Source organism: Pinus tabuliformis, chromosome J, assembly GCF_031772625.1.
Source record: "Pinus tabuliformis cultivar Carrire ecotype Pingquan chromosome J, CPIR1, whole genome shotgun sequence".
In the NCBI taxonomy this organism is placed as follows: Eukaryota; Viridiplantae; Streptophyta; class Pinopsida; order Pinales; family Pinaceae; genus Pinus; species Pinus tabuliformis.
In genome coordinates, this window is record NC_142295.1 from 349,287,144 (window position 1) to 349,300,700 (window position 13,557).

General features: G+C 40.6%; 3 pseudogenes; all 3 read right to left on the reverse strand.

Moving 5' to 3' along the window:
* Positions 1-948: 948 nt before the first annotated feature.
* On the reverse strand, positions 949-1,755 carry LOC149227202 (transcription factor-like protein DPB pseudogene; annotated as a pseudogene).
* A 3,530-nt stretch (positions 1,756-5,285) lies between these two features.
* Positions 5,286-6,092, reverse strand: LOC149227203 (transcription factor-like protein DPB pseudogene; annotated as a pseudogene).
* Positions 6,093-9,655: 3,563 nt separating this feature from the next.
* LOC149227204 (transcription factor-like protein DPB pseudogene) lies at positions 9,656-10,462 on the reverse strand (annotated as a pseudogene).
* Between the last annotated feature and the right edge of the window lie 3,095 nt (positions 10,463-13,557).

The following is a 13,557-nucleotide window of genomic DNA, read 5'->3' on the forward strand; positions in this document are numbered from 1 at the left end:
CTCTGAAATTGTTCTATTTGGTGCTGCGGAGAGTCGATCATATCAGACGAGAGAATTTCTTTTAAAGTTTTGCTTTTGGTTGGTTTTTGGAATTTGTTTTCGGCCTTCTTGAGGATAAAAGAAAGGCTTATCTCTGAGCAACAGATTTATGATGCGTTCATTGAGCAATCTGAAGTGTGGACCTGTGGCAGTTCTTTAGGGCATAAACTCAACATCTATTCCGAAGCCCTAATGTTATCTCCAGCCCTGTGACAATGATTAAAATTATGCGAGGATTGAAGGAAATATTTATGTTTGTTTTGGCTTTGGGATATTTTTGCAAGTCGAAGTTCTAGGTATCTGTGGTCAAATAATATTATTTGCTGCACCAATGAAGTTCTGAAAATTTACATGAAGTTAAAGTTTGAGATGAAAAAATGATGGCTGCGTGGAGGTTCACTGGGATTGTAAAGGAGTTACTCCATTGATGAGGAGTTACTCCATGGTGAACGCTGTCCATTGGGTTACTCGGGGAAGAAACCAACAGTAGAGAAGGCAAGCCTTTCTCGAGACTGATTGTCAATATAATTGTGGAAACTCAGAAGTCGGAAGAAGGAATAACCTTACCTTTTAAATCTGATGTGCAGTCTGTTTAAATTTCAACAAAATCTGCCTACATGCTTGCTGGTTTTGTATTGATTGAGGACTCTTGCACACGAGTTCATCTTCACCACATTATTCAAATTTGTTAATGATTGAAGGTTGGGATTTTGACAACTTTTGACAACAGATAGATGAATATTATGTCTGGCCTTTTATAATTTTGTAGAACCAGATTATGGAGGTCAAGGTTGCGTACTTTTGATACATTTACATAAATTTATGGAGATGAGATGTTTTTTGACAATAAAGTTCTGAAACTAAGTGATATGTAGCTGGGGATTCGAAGTAAATGTCCATTGCTGGTTGTCACGCTGTTGGTAAGTTGAACGTTCTTGAACGCTGTCCATTGGTCGACATCGCCAGCGTTATCACAAGGAGCTTTGCATGCACTGTTGCAAGTCTCTTTAGCTCACCGGAGAACAACTTCAAAGGTACGATAGGATTCAAATGAGCGTCTTCTGAAGACCATTGAGCTTCTCCATTAGAAACAGCATGCTGTGGCAAAAGACCTGCAACCTTAGAATTTGACGTTACATTCTTTCCAGCTTCCACAACAATTGAATCGACTACAACATGGCTACTATCTGCACCAGTGCTAAATGGCCTTTTACAAAAGTTCATTTCTTTCAGTACATATGCATCATCATGGAGCCCAAATGGTGTGCTGTTAAAGTCGAAGTGAACTAACTGCATGTCTTCAGAGATCTCAATTTCAACAGTGGCACGGGGATGAGTCTGGACCAATATGAAGGGTAACGATACACCCCCAGATGGAGTATTCCCTGAACTATATCTATGCTCATTTCGTTTCACCAGATTTTGAAGGCCTATAATCTGTTCTTCGAGTTCGTGAAAATAAGATGCTTTCTTCTCAATCCTACTTTTCAAGAGCAATTTCTCAGCCTTAAGCTGTTCGACATCATTTATACTTGTCTTAGGCAACCAATGGATTCCTTTTTTCTCCTTTGAAATTATCTCCATTGCCATAAGTACATTCAGTGCATCATAAACCCTTCGCCGAATGTTCTTTTCATCATATTGTTGCCGGTCTGGTGAAACAAGAGTGTTGTCCAGATTTGCATATTTAGCTACAAGTTCATCAACAACCTCTGAGTGAAGTGATTCGTGGAGAAGTGATCAGCATTGTGAAGTGAATTTGAAGCATTTTTGAAGACATTTTTGGAAGTCATTTTTTTTTGCAGTTTCTGGTAGAGATTTTGGAGCAGTTTCTTGGAGAGATTTTGCATGATTTCCATAGCAGCTAGATGCTCTGAAGTTTGAAGTTGAGGACAGCGCTCATCTTCACATTTATATATTTTTTTTGCATTGGTGATGTTATGCTCCAGTTCATTCTTGAAACGAACTGTGGACTGTTGATTTACCATGTGCCCAATTGTACCAATGTTTATTGTAGCTTGACGAGAAATGTTTATTGTAGTTTAACTTGGTAACATCCAGCTTACTCAGGTCCTGCTCCATCAACCATTTTCGCGACATTGTTGCCACTTGATAAGCCCTTACAATATCTTATAGTAAGAGTACAATATTATTTTTCTGTTGTTGTTGCCTCAGTTGTGTTTTTTAAGTGACATTGAAGAAAAATGGCCAGACTTGAAGATGCATTAAAGTTATTGAATATCCTAATTCATTCCACTGTTGATGAGATGGTCAAAGTTAACAAAGAAACTCTCTTTGACATCCAAACCTCTCTGCAAACTGCACATGAGAATATTGAGTTTTTGCAGCTTGAAACAAAGCTACAGCAGGAAGAATTACACCAGTGGAGTCATCATTCTGAACCTGTTTCTGTTCAGAACAATGAAGCAGACTCCCATAAACAGCAAGTCAATAATGGTACAGTTCACTCAAATAAAGCAGCAGTTGTATATGCAGATGCAGAAACTCAGTCTGCACTTCCCAAGCCCATCATCAGACCTTGGGACCAGCTTGTCCACAACAAGCACAGAACTGGTCTTGGATATGACAAGGACTTGTCCTTTCATATTCCAGACTACTCAAAGCCCATTCAGTTTCAGAGTGCTGGATTTATTCATGACAGTTCACCTGCTTCTCATGACAGTTCAGCTTCAGCTGTTCCAGACTCTGCCCCTCTTCTACAACAACAACAACAACAACAAAAACAACAGATAGTGAAATGCCAACACTGTGATCGAGTTGGCCATCTGAAAGATCACTGTTTTGATCTTCATCCATGTGAGCACTGTCATAAAACCAGCCATTCTTCAAACAGATGCTTCAGAAATAAACGTCCTGCAAGAACAAAGATTCATCTTGGATGGATCGCTTCTTGGCAATGGGCATCAACAGCCAAGAAGATATTCCAAACACATATCAGAATTTGTTCCAGAGTATTGAACAGTCTTGCAGTTGAGTTTTCTCCATCTTCTCACCTTGTACCTGACAGGGGGGGAAATGATGGTCATCTACAAGCTTCAAAGTCACATCAAGCGAGCCTGAGCCACAACCTGCCACACCAGTTTCAGAGTTGCAGCCAGAGACAAGATGCCTGAACATGCCTTCAGTTGGCAATCTGGGACTTCCTCTAGCAGAAGACTTCAGCTTCTTGCCAGTTTCGGAAGCATTCCAGGAACAGATTAAGAACACTTCCTCTAGCAGAAGACTCCAGCTTCTTGCCAGTTTTGGAAGAGTTCAGGAATTGCATCAAGCATTCCAGAGTTTTTGGTCATCCTTAAACCATCACAGATTGAGAACACTTCCTCTAGCAGAAAACTTCAGTTTCTTGCCAGTTTTGGAAGAGTTCCGGGAACTGCACTAAGTGTTCCAGTGTTGGTGGTCATCCTTAAACCACCGCCCTTTTTTACCAACATTTCATAGAGCACATTCAGCCTAGTGCTCCCATGCATTTTTGCACATTTTGTATTACAGCTCTCTTCTTGGACTCATACATAACCCTTCGGATTAAGGGGGGGAATGTTGGACACCTAATCCTAAAGGGTTAGTGTGGAATTCGAATGGACAAAAGCAGTCCAAGAGACCTTGGGATCTGAAACCCAAGAGTCATATGTTGTACTATAAATGTATATCTTATGGTAATAAAAAATGTACTGAATGATTTATCTTTCCTATTGTCTATGTTTTCCATGTGTGTTTAAGATGGTATCAGAGCCATGATGAGTGGCCTGTTTTCCCTGAGCAACTGGTCTGAGTTGCCTTGAATAGTGCTGACTAGAGCTGGCCTAGTCTTCTGTAACGCTCCATTAATTCTGCCATCCCTGCGCTGTACCTGCGCCCTGCTCTTCTGAAGCTGCATACAAAATGATGTCAAAGCTGAAACAATAACGCTGCCTGAAACACTGCTGAGTGAAACGCACGCTTCTGACATGCTGGCACTGTCCATATACGCTCTGCGTTCACTGTCCATATACGCTCAGCCTCTGTGAAATCTTAATCCTCGCAGATTTGCAGGTGAATAACGCATCTGTCATCTACGTATCTGTCATACGCATCTGCATAGTTCTCTGCATAACGCTCATTCCAAATACATCTGCGACATTGAATAACGCATCTGCATCAAGTTTGTCATGGGGAGAGGGTTCATTTGGTGCGGTGGTTTGAAGACTCTGATGCATTAAACAGTCTTGAAACTTTGTTGAGAACCGTTGTGAACGCTGCCTGAATTGAAAGATGATGCACATGAATGAATATCTTTGAAGCTCTGAAATTGTTCTATTTGGTGCTGCGGAGAGTCGATCATATCAGACGAGAGAATTTCTTTTAAAGTTTTGCTTTTGGTTGGTTTTTGGAATTTGTTTTCGGCCTTCTTGAGGATAAAAGAAAGGCTTATCTCTGAGCAACAGATTTATGATGCGTTCATTGAGCAATCTGAAGTGTGGACCTGTGGCAGTTCTTTAGGGCATAAACTCAACATCTATTCCGAAGCCCTAATGTTATCTCCAGCCCTGTGACAATGATTAAAATTATGCGAGGATTGAAGGAAATATTTATGTTTGTTTTGGCTTTGGGATATTTTTGCAAGTCGAAGTTCTAGGTATCTGTGGTCAAATAATATTATTTGCTGCACCAATGAAGTTCTGAAAATTTACATGAAGTTAAAGTTTGAGATGAAAAAATGATGGCTGCGTGGAGGTTCACTGGGATTGTAAAGGAGTTACTCCATTGATGAGGAGTTACTCCATGGTGAACGCTGTCCATTGGGTTACTCGGGGAAGAAACCAACAGTAGAGAAGGCAAGCCTTTCTCGAGACTGATTGTCAATATAATTGTGGAAACTCAGAAGTCGGAAGAAGGAATAACCTTACCTTTTAAATCTGATGTGCAGTCTGTTTAAATTTCAACAAAATCTGCCTACATGCTTGCTGGTTTTGTATTGATTGAGGACTCTTGCACACGAGTTCATCTTCACCACATTATTCAAATTTGTTAATGATTGAAGGTTGGGATTTTGACAACTTTTGACAACAGATAGATGAATATTATGTCTGGCATTTTATAATTTTGTAGAACCAGATTATGGAGGTCAAGGTTGCGTACTTTTGATACATTTACATAAATTTATGGAGATGAGATGTTTTTTGACAATAAAGTTCTGAAACTAAGTGATATGTAGCTGGGGATTCGAAGTAAATGTCCATTGCTGGTTGTCACGCTGTTGGTAAGTTGAACGTTCTTGAACGCTCTCCATTGGTCGACATCGCCAGCGTTATCACAAGGAGCTTTGCATGCACTGTTGCAAGTCTCTTTAGCTCACCGGAGAACAACTTCAAAGGTACGATGGGATTCAAATGAGCATCTTTTGAAGACCATTGAGCTTCTCCATTAGAAACAGCATGCTGTGGCAAAAGACCTGCAACCTTAGAATTTGACGTTACATTCTTTCCAGCTTCCACAACAATTGAATCGACTACAACATGGCTACTATCTGCACCAGTGCTAAATGGCCTTTTACAAAAGTTCATTTCTTTCAGTACATATGCATCATCATGGAGCCCAAATGGTGTGCTGTTAAAGTCGAAGTGAACTAACTGCATGTCTTCAGAGATCTCAATTTCAACAGTGGCACGGGGATGAGTCTGGACCAATATGAAGGGTAACGATACACCCCCAGATGGAGTATTCCCTGAACTATATCTATGCTCATTTCGTTTCACCAGATTTTGAAGGCCTATAATCTGTTCTTCGAGTTCGTGAAAATAAGATGCTTTCTTCTCAATCCTACTTTTCAAGAGCAATTTCTCAGCCTTAAGCTGTTCGACATCATTTATACTTGTCTTAGGCAACCAATGGATTCCTTTTTTCTCCTTTGAAATTATCTCCATTGCCATAAGTACATTCAGTGCATCATAAACCCTTCGCCGAATGTTCTTTTCATCATATTGTTGCCGGTCTGGTGAAACAAGAGTGTTGTCCAGATTTGCATATTTAGCTACAAGTTCATCAACAACCTCTGAGTGAAGTGATTCGTGGAGAAGTGATCAGCATTGTGAAGTGAATTTGAAGCATTTTTGAAGACATTTTTGGAAGTCATTTTTTTTTGCAGTTTCTGGTAGAGATTTTGGAGCAGTTTCTTGGAGAGATTTTGCATGATTTCCATAGCAGCTAGATGCTCTGAAGTTTGAAGTTGAGGACAGCGCTCATCTTCACATTTATATATTTTTTTTGCATTGGTGATGTTATGCTCCAGTTCATTCTTGAAACGAACTGTGGACTGTTGATTTACCATGTGCCCAATTGTACCAATGTTTATTGTAGCTTGACGAGAAATGTTTATTGTAGTTTAACTTGGTAACATCCAGCTTACTCAGGTCCTGCTCCATCAACCATTTTCGCGACATTGTTGCCACTTGATAAGCCCTTACAATATCTTATAGTAAGAGTACAATATTATTTTTCTGTTGTTGTTGCCTCAGTTGTGTTTTTTAAGTGACATTGAAGAAAAATGGCCAGACTTGAAGATGCATTAAAGTTATTGAATATCCTAATTCATTCCACTGTTGATGAGATGGTCAAAGTTAACAAAGAAACTCTCTTTGACATCCAAACCTCTCTGCAAACTGCACATGAGAATATTGAGTTTTTGCAGCTTGAAACAAAGCTACAGCAGGAAGAATTACACCAGTGGAGTCATCATTCTGAACCTGTTTCTGTTCAGAACAATGAAGCAGACTCCCATAAACAGCAAGTCAATAATGGTACAGTTCACTCAAATAAAGCAGCAGTTGTATATGCAGATGCAGAAACTCAGTCTGCACTTCCCAAGCCCATCATCAGACCTTGGGACCAGCTTGTCCACAACAAGCACAGAACTGGTCTTGGATATGACAAGGACTTGTCCTTTCATATTCCAGACTACTCAAAGCCCATTCAGTTTCAGAGTGCTGGATTTATTCATGACAGTTCACCTGCTTCTCATGACAGTTCAGCTTCAGCTGTTCCAGACTCTGCCCCTCTTCTACAACAACAACAACAACAACAAAAACAACAGATAGTGAAATGCCAACACTGTGATCGAGTTGGCCATCTGAAAGATCACTGTTTTGATCTTCATCCATGTGAGCACTGTCATAAAACCAGCCATTCTTCAAACAGATGCTTCAGAAATAAACGTCCTGCAAGAACAAAGATTCATCTTGGATGGATCGCTTCTTGGCAATGGGCATCAACAGCCAAGAAGATATTCCAAACACATATCAGAATTTGTTCCAGAGTATTGAACAGTCTTGCAGTTGAGTTTTCTCCATCTTCTCACCTTGTACCTGACAGGGGGGGAAATGATGGTCATCTACAAGCTTCAAAGTCACATCAAGCGAGCCTGAGCCACAACCTGCCACACCAGTTTCAGAGTTGCAGCCAGAGACAAGATGCCTGAACATGCCTTCAGTTGGCAATCTGGGACTTCCTCTAGCAGAAGACTTCAGCTTCTTGCCAGTTTCGGAAGCATTCCAGGAACAGATTAAGAACACTTCCTCTAGCAGAAGACTCCAGCTTCTTGCCAGTTTTGGAAGAGTTCAGGAATTGCATCAAGCATTCCAGAGTTTTTGGTCATCCTTAAACCATCACAGATTGAGAACACTTCCTCTAGCAGAAAACTTCAGTTTCTTGCCAGTTTTGGAAGAGTTCCGGGAACTGCACTAAGTGTTCCAGTGTTGGTGGTCATCCTTAAACCACCGCCCTTTTTTACCAACATTTCATAGAGCACATTCAGCCTAGTGCTCCCATGCATTTTTGCACATTTTGTATTACAGCTCTCTTCTTGGACTCATACATAACCCTTCGGATTAAGGGGGGGAATGTTGGACACCTAATCCTAAAGGGTTAGTGTGGAATTCGAATGGACAAAAGCAGTCCAAGAGACCTTGGGATCTGAAACCCAAGAGTCATATGTTGTACTATAAATGTATATCTTATGGTAATAAAAAATGTACTGAATGATTTATCTTTCCTATTGTCTATGTTTTCCATGTGTGTTTAAGATGGTATCAGAGCCATGATGAGTGGCCTGTTTTCCCTGAGCAACTGGTCTGAGTTGCCTTGAATAGTGCTGACTAGAGCTGGCCTAGTCTTCTGTAACGCTCCATTAATTCTGCCATCCCTGCGCTGTACCTGCGCCCTGCTCTTCTGAAGCTGCATACAAAATGATGTCAAAGCTGAAACAATAACGCTGCCTGAAACACTGCTGAGTGAAACGCACGCTTCTGACATGCTGGCACTGTCCATATACGCTCTGCGTTCACTGTCCATATACGCTCAGCCTCTTGAAATCTTAATCCTCGCAGATTTGCAGGTGAATAACGCATCTGTCATCTACGTATCTGTCATACGCATCTGCATAGTTCTCTGCATAACGCTCATTCCAAATACATCTGCGACATTGAATAACGCATCTGCATCAAGTTTGTCATGGGGAGAGGGTTCATTTGGTGCGGTGGTTTGAAGACTCTGATGCATTAAACAGTCTTGAAACTTTGTTGAGAACCGTTGTGAACGCTGCCTGAATTGAAAGATGATGCACATGAATGAATATCTTTGAAGCTCTGAAATTGTTCTATTTGGTGCTGCGGAGAGTCGATCATATCAGACGAGAGAATTTCTTTTAAAGTTTTGCTTTTGGTTGGTTTTTGGAATTTGTTTTCGGCCTTCTTGAGGATAAAAGAAAGGCTTATCTCTGAGCAACAGATTTATGATGCGTTCATTGAGCAATCTGAAGTGTGGACCTGTGGCAGTTCTTTAGGGCATAAACTCAACATCTATTCCGAAGCCCTAATGTTATCTCCAGCCCTGTGACAATGATTAAAATTATGCGAGGATTGAAGGAAATATTTATGTTTGTTTTGGCTTTGGGATATTTTTGCAAGTCGAAGTTCTAGGTATCTGTGGTCAAATAATATTATTTGCTGCACCAATGAAGTTCTGAAAATTTACATGAAGTTAAAGTTTGAGATGAAAAAATGATGGCTGCGTGGAGGTTCACTGGGATTGTAAAGGAGTTACTCCATTGATGAGGAGTTACTCCATGGTGAACGCTGTCCATTGGGTTACTCGGGGAAGAAACCAACAGTAGAGAAGGCAAGCCTTTCTCGAGACTGATTGTCAATATAATTGTGGAAACTCAGAAGTCGGAAGAAGGAATAACCTTACCTTTTAAATCTGATGTGCAGTCTGTTTAAATTTCAACAAAATCTGCCTACATGCTTGCTGGTTTTGTATTGATTGAGGACTCTTGCACACGAGTTCATCTTCACCACATTATTCAAATTTGTTAATGATTGAAGGTTGGGATTTTGACAACAGATAGATGAATATTATGTCTGGCATTTTATAATTTTGTAGAACCAGATTATGGAGGTCAAGGTTGCGTACTTTTGATACATTTACATAAATTTATGGAGATGCTGAACACTCCTTTGGCGGTCTATACAGATTGGAAAGGGTTTCAGGATGTTTTTTGACAATAAAGTTCTGAAACTAAGTGATATGTAGCTGGGGATTCGAAGTAAATGTCCATTGCTGGTTGTCACGCTGTTGGTAAGTTGAACGTTCTTGAACGCTCTCCATTGGTCGACATCGCCAGCGTTATCACAAGGAGCTTTGCATGCACTGTTGCAAGTCTCTTTAGCTCACCGGAGAACAACTTCAAAGGTACGATAGGATTCAAATGAGCATCTTCTGAAGACCATTGAGCTTCTCCATTAGAAACAGCATGCTGTGGCAAAAGACCTGCAACCTTAGAATTTGACGTTACATTCTTTCCAGCTTCCACAACAATTGAATCGACTACAACATGGCTACTATCTGCACCAGTGCTAAATGGCCTTTTACAAAAGTTCATTTCTTTCAGTACATATGCATCATCATGGAGCCCAAATGGTGTGCTGTTAAAGTCGAAGTGAACTAACTGCATGTCTTCAGAGATCTCAATTTCAACAGTGGCACGGGGATGAGTCTGGACCAATATGAAGGGTAACGATACACCCCCAGATGGAGTATTCCCTGAACTATATCTATGCTCATTTCGTTTCACCAGATTTTGAAGGCCTATAATCTGTTCTTCGAGTTCGTGAAAATAAGATGCTTTCTTCTCAATCCTACTTTTCAAGAGCAATTTCTCAGCCTTAAGCTGTTCGACATCATTTATACTTGTCTTAGGCAACCAATGGATTCCTTTTTTCTCCTTTGAAATTATCTCCATTGCCATAAGTACATTCAGTGCATCATAAACCCTTCGCCGAATGTTCTTTTCATCATATTGTTGCCGGTCTGGTGAAACAAGAGTGTTGTCCAGATTTGCATATTTAGCTACAAGTTCATCAACAACCTCTGAGTGAAGTGATTCGTGGAGAAGTGATCAGCATTGTGAAGTGAATTTGAAGCATTTTTGAAGACATTTTTGGAAGTCATTTTTTTTTGCAGTTTCTGGTAGAGATTTTGGAGCAGTTTCTTGGAGAGATTTTGCATGATTTCCATAGCAGCTAGATGCTCTGAAGTTTGAAGTTGAGGACAGCGCTCATCTTCACATTTATATATTTTTTTTGCATTGGTGATGTTATGCTCCAGTTCATTCTTGAAACGAACTGTGGACTGTTGATTTACCATGTGCCCAATTGTACCAATGTTTATTGTAGCTTGACGAGAAATGTTTATTGTAGTTTAACTTGGTAACATCCAGCTTACTCAGGTCCTGCTCCATCAACCATTTTCGCGACATTGTTGCCACTTGATAAGCCCTTACAATATCTTATAGTAAGAGTACAATATTATTTTTCTGTTGTTGTTGCCTCAGTTGTGTTTTTTAAGTGACATTGAAGAAAAATGGCCAGACTTGAAGATGCATTAAAGTTATTGAATATCCTAATTCATTCCACTGTTGATGAGATGGTCAAAGTTAACAAAGAAACTCTCTTTGACATCCAAACCTCTCTGCAAACTGCACATGAGAATATTGAGTTTTTGCAGCTTGAAACAAAGCTACAGCAGGAAGAATTACACCAGTGGAGTCATCATTCTGAACCTGTTTCTGTTCAGAACAATGAAGCAGACTCCCATAAACAGCAAGTCAATAATGGTACAGTTCACTCAAATAAAGCAGCAGTTGTATATGCAGATGCAGAAACTCAGTCTGCACTTCCCAAGCCCATCATCAGACCTTGGGACCAGCTTGTCCACAACAAGCACAGAACTGGTCTTGGATATGACAAGGACTTGTCCTTTCATATTCCAGACTACTCAAAGCCCATTCAGTTTCAGAGTGCTGGATTTATTCATGACAGTTCACCTGCTTCTCATGACAGTTCAGCTTCAGCTGTTCCAGACTCTGCCCCTCTTCTACAACAACAACAACAACAACAAAAACAACAGATAGTGAAATGCCAACACTGTGATCGAGTTGGCCATCTGAAAGATCACTGTTTTGATCTTCATCCATGTGAGCACTGTCATAAAACCAGCCATTCTTCAAACAGATGCTTCAGAAATAAACGTCCTGCAAGAACAAAGATTCATCTTGGATGGATCGCTTCTTGGCAATGGGCATCAACAGCCAAGAAGATATTCCAAACACATATCAGAATTTGTTCCAGAGTATTGAACAGTCTTGCAGTTGAGTTTTCTCCATCTTCTCACCTTGTACCTGACAGGGGGGGAAATGATGGTCATCTACAAGCTTCAAAGTCACATCAAGCGAGCCTGAGCCACAACCTGCCACACCAGTTTCAGAGTTGCAGCCAGAGACAAGATGCCTGAACATGCCTTCAGTTGGCAATCTGGGACTTCCTCTAGCAGAAGACTTCAGCTTCTTGCCAGTTTCGGAAGCATTCCAGGAACAGATTAAGAACACTTCCTCTAGCAGAAGACTCCAGCTTCTTGCCAGTTTTGGAAGAGTTCAGGAATTGCATCAAGCATTCCAGAGTTTTTGGTCATCCTTAAACCATCACAGATTGAGAACACTTCCTCTAGCAGAAAACTTCAGTTTCTTGCCAGTTTTGGAAGAGTTCCGGGAACTGCACTAAGTGTTCCAGTGTTGGTGGTCATCCTTAAACCACCGCCCTTTTTTACCAACATTTCATAGAGCACATTCAGCCTAGTGCTCCCATGCATTTTTGCACATTTTGTATTACAGCTCTCTTCTTGGACTCATACATAACCCTTCGGATTAAGGGGGGGAATGTTGGACACCTAATCCTAAAGGGTTAGTGTGGAATTCGAATGGACAAAAGCAGTCCAAGAGACCTTGGGATCTGAAACCCAAGAGTCATATGTTGTACTATAAATGTATATCTTATGGTAATAAAAAATGTACTGAATGATTTATCTTTCCTATTGTCTATGTTTTCCATGTGTGTTTAAGATGGTATCAGAGCCATGATGAGTGGCCTGTTTTCCCTGAGCAACTGGTCTGAGTTGCCTTGAATAGTGCTGACTAGAGCTGGCCTAGTCTTCTGTAACGCTCCATTAATTCTGCCATCCCTGCGCTGTACCTGCGCCCTGCTCTTCTGAAGCTGCATACAAAATGATGTCAAAGCTGAAACAATAACGCTGCCTGAAACACTGCTGAGTGAAACGCACGCTTCTGACATGCTGGCACTGTCCATATACGCTCTGCGTTCACTGTCCATATACGCTCAGCCTCTTGAAATCTTAATCCTCGCAGATTTGCAGGTGAATAACGCATCTGTCATCTACGTATCTGTCATACGCATCTGCATAGTTCTCTGCATAACGCTCATTCCAAATACATCTGCGACATTGAATAACGCATCTGCATCAAGTTTGTCATGGGGAGAGGGTTCATTTGGTGCGGTGGTTTGAAGACTCTGATGCATTAAACAGTCTTGAAACTTTGTTGAGAACCGTTGTGAACGCTGCCTGAATTGAAAGATGATGCACATGAATGAATATCTTTGAAGCTCTGAAATTGTTCTATTTGGTGCTGCGGAGAGTCGATCATATCAGACGAGAGAATTTCTTTTAAAGTTTTGCTTTTGGTTGGTTTTTGGAATTTGTTTTCGGCCTTCTTGAGGATAAAAGAAAGGCTTATCTCTGAGCAACAGATTTATGATGCGTTCATTGAGCAATCTGAAGTGTGGACCTGTGGCAGTTCTTTAGGGCATAAACTCAACATCTATTCCGAAGCCCTAATGTTATCTCCAGCCCTGTGACAATGATTAAAATTATGCGAGGATTGAAGGAAATATTTATGTTTGTTTTGGCTTTGGGATATTTTTGCAAGTCGAAGTTCTAGGTATCTGTGGTCAAATAATATTATTTGCTGCACCAATGAAGTTCTGAAAATTTACATGAAGTTAAAGTTTGAGATGAAAAAATGATGGCTGCGTGGAGGTTCACTGGGATTGTAAAGGAGTTACTCCATTGATGAGGAGTTACTCCATGGTGAACGCTGTCCATTGGGTTACTCGGGGA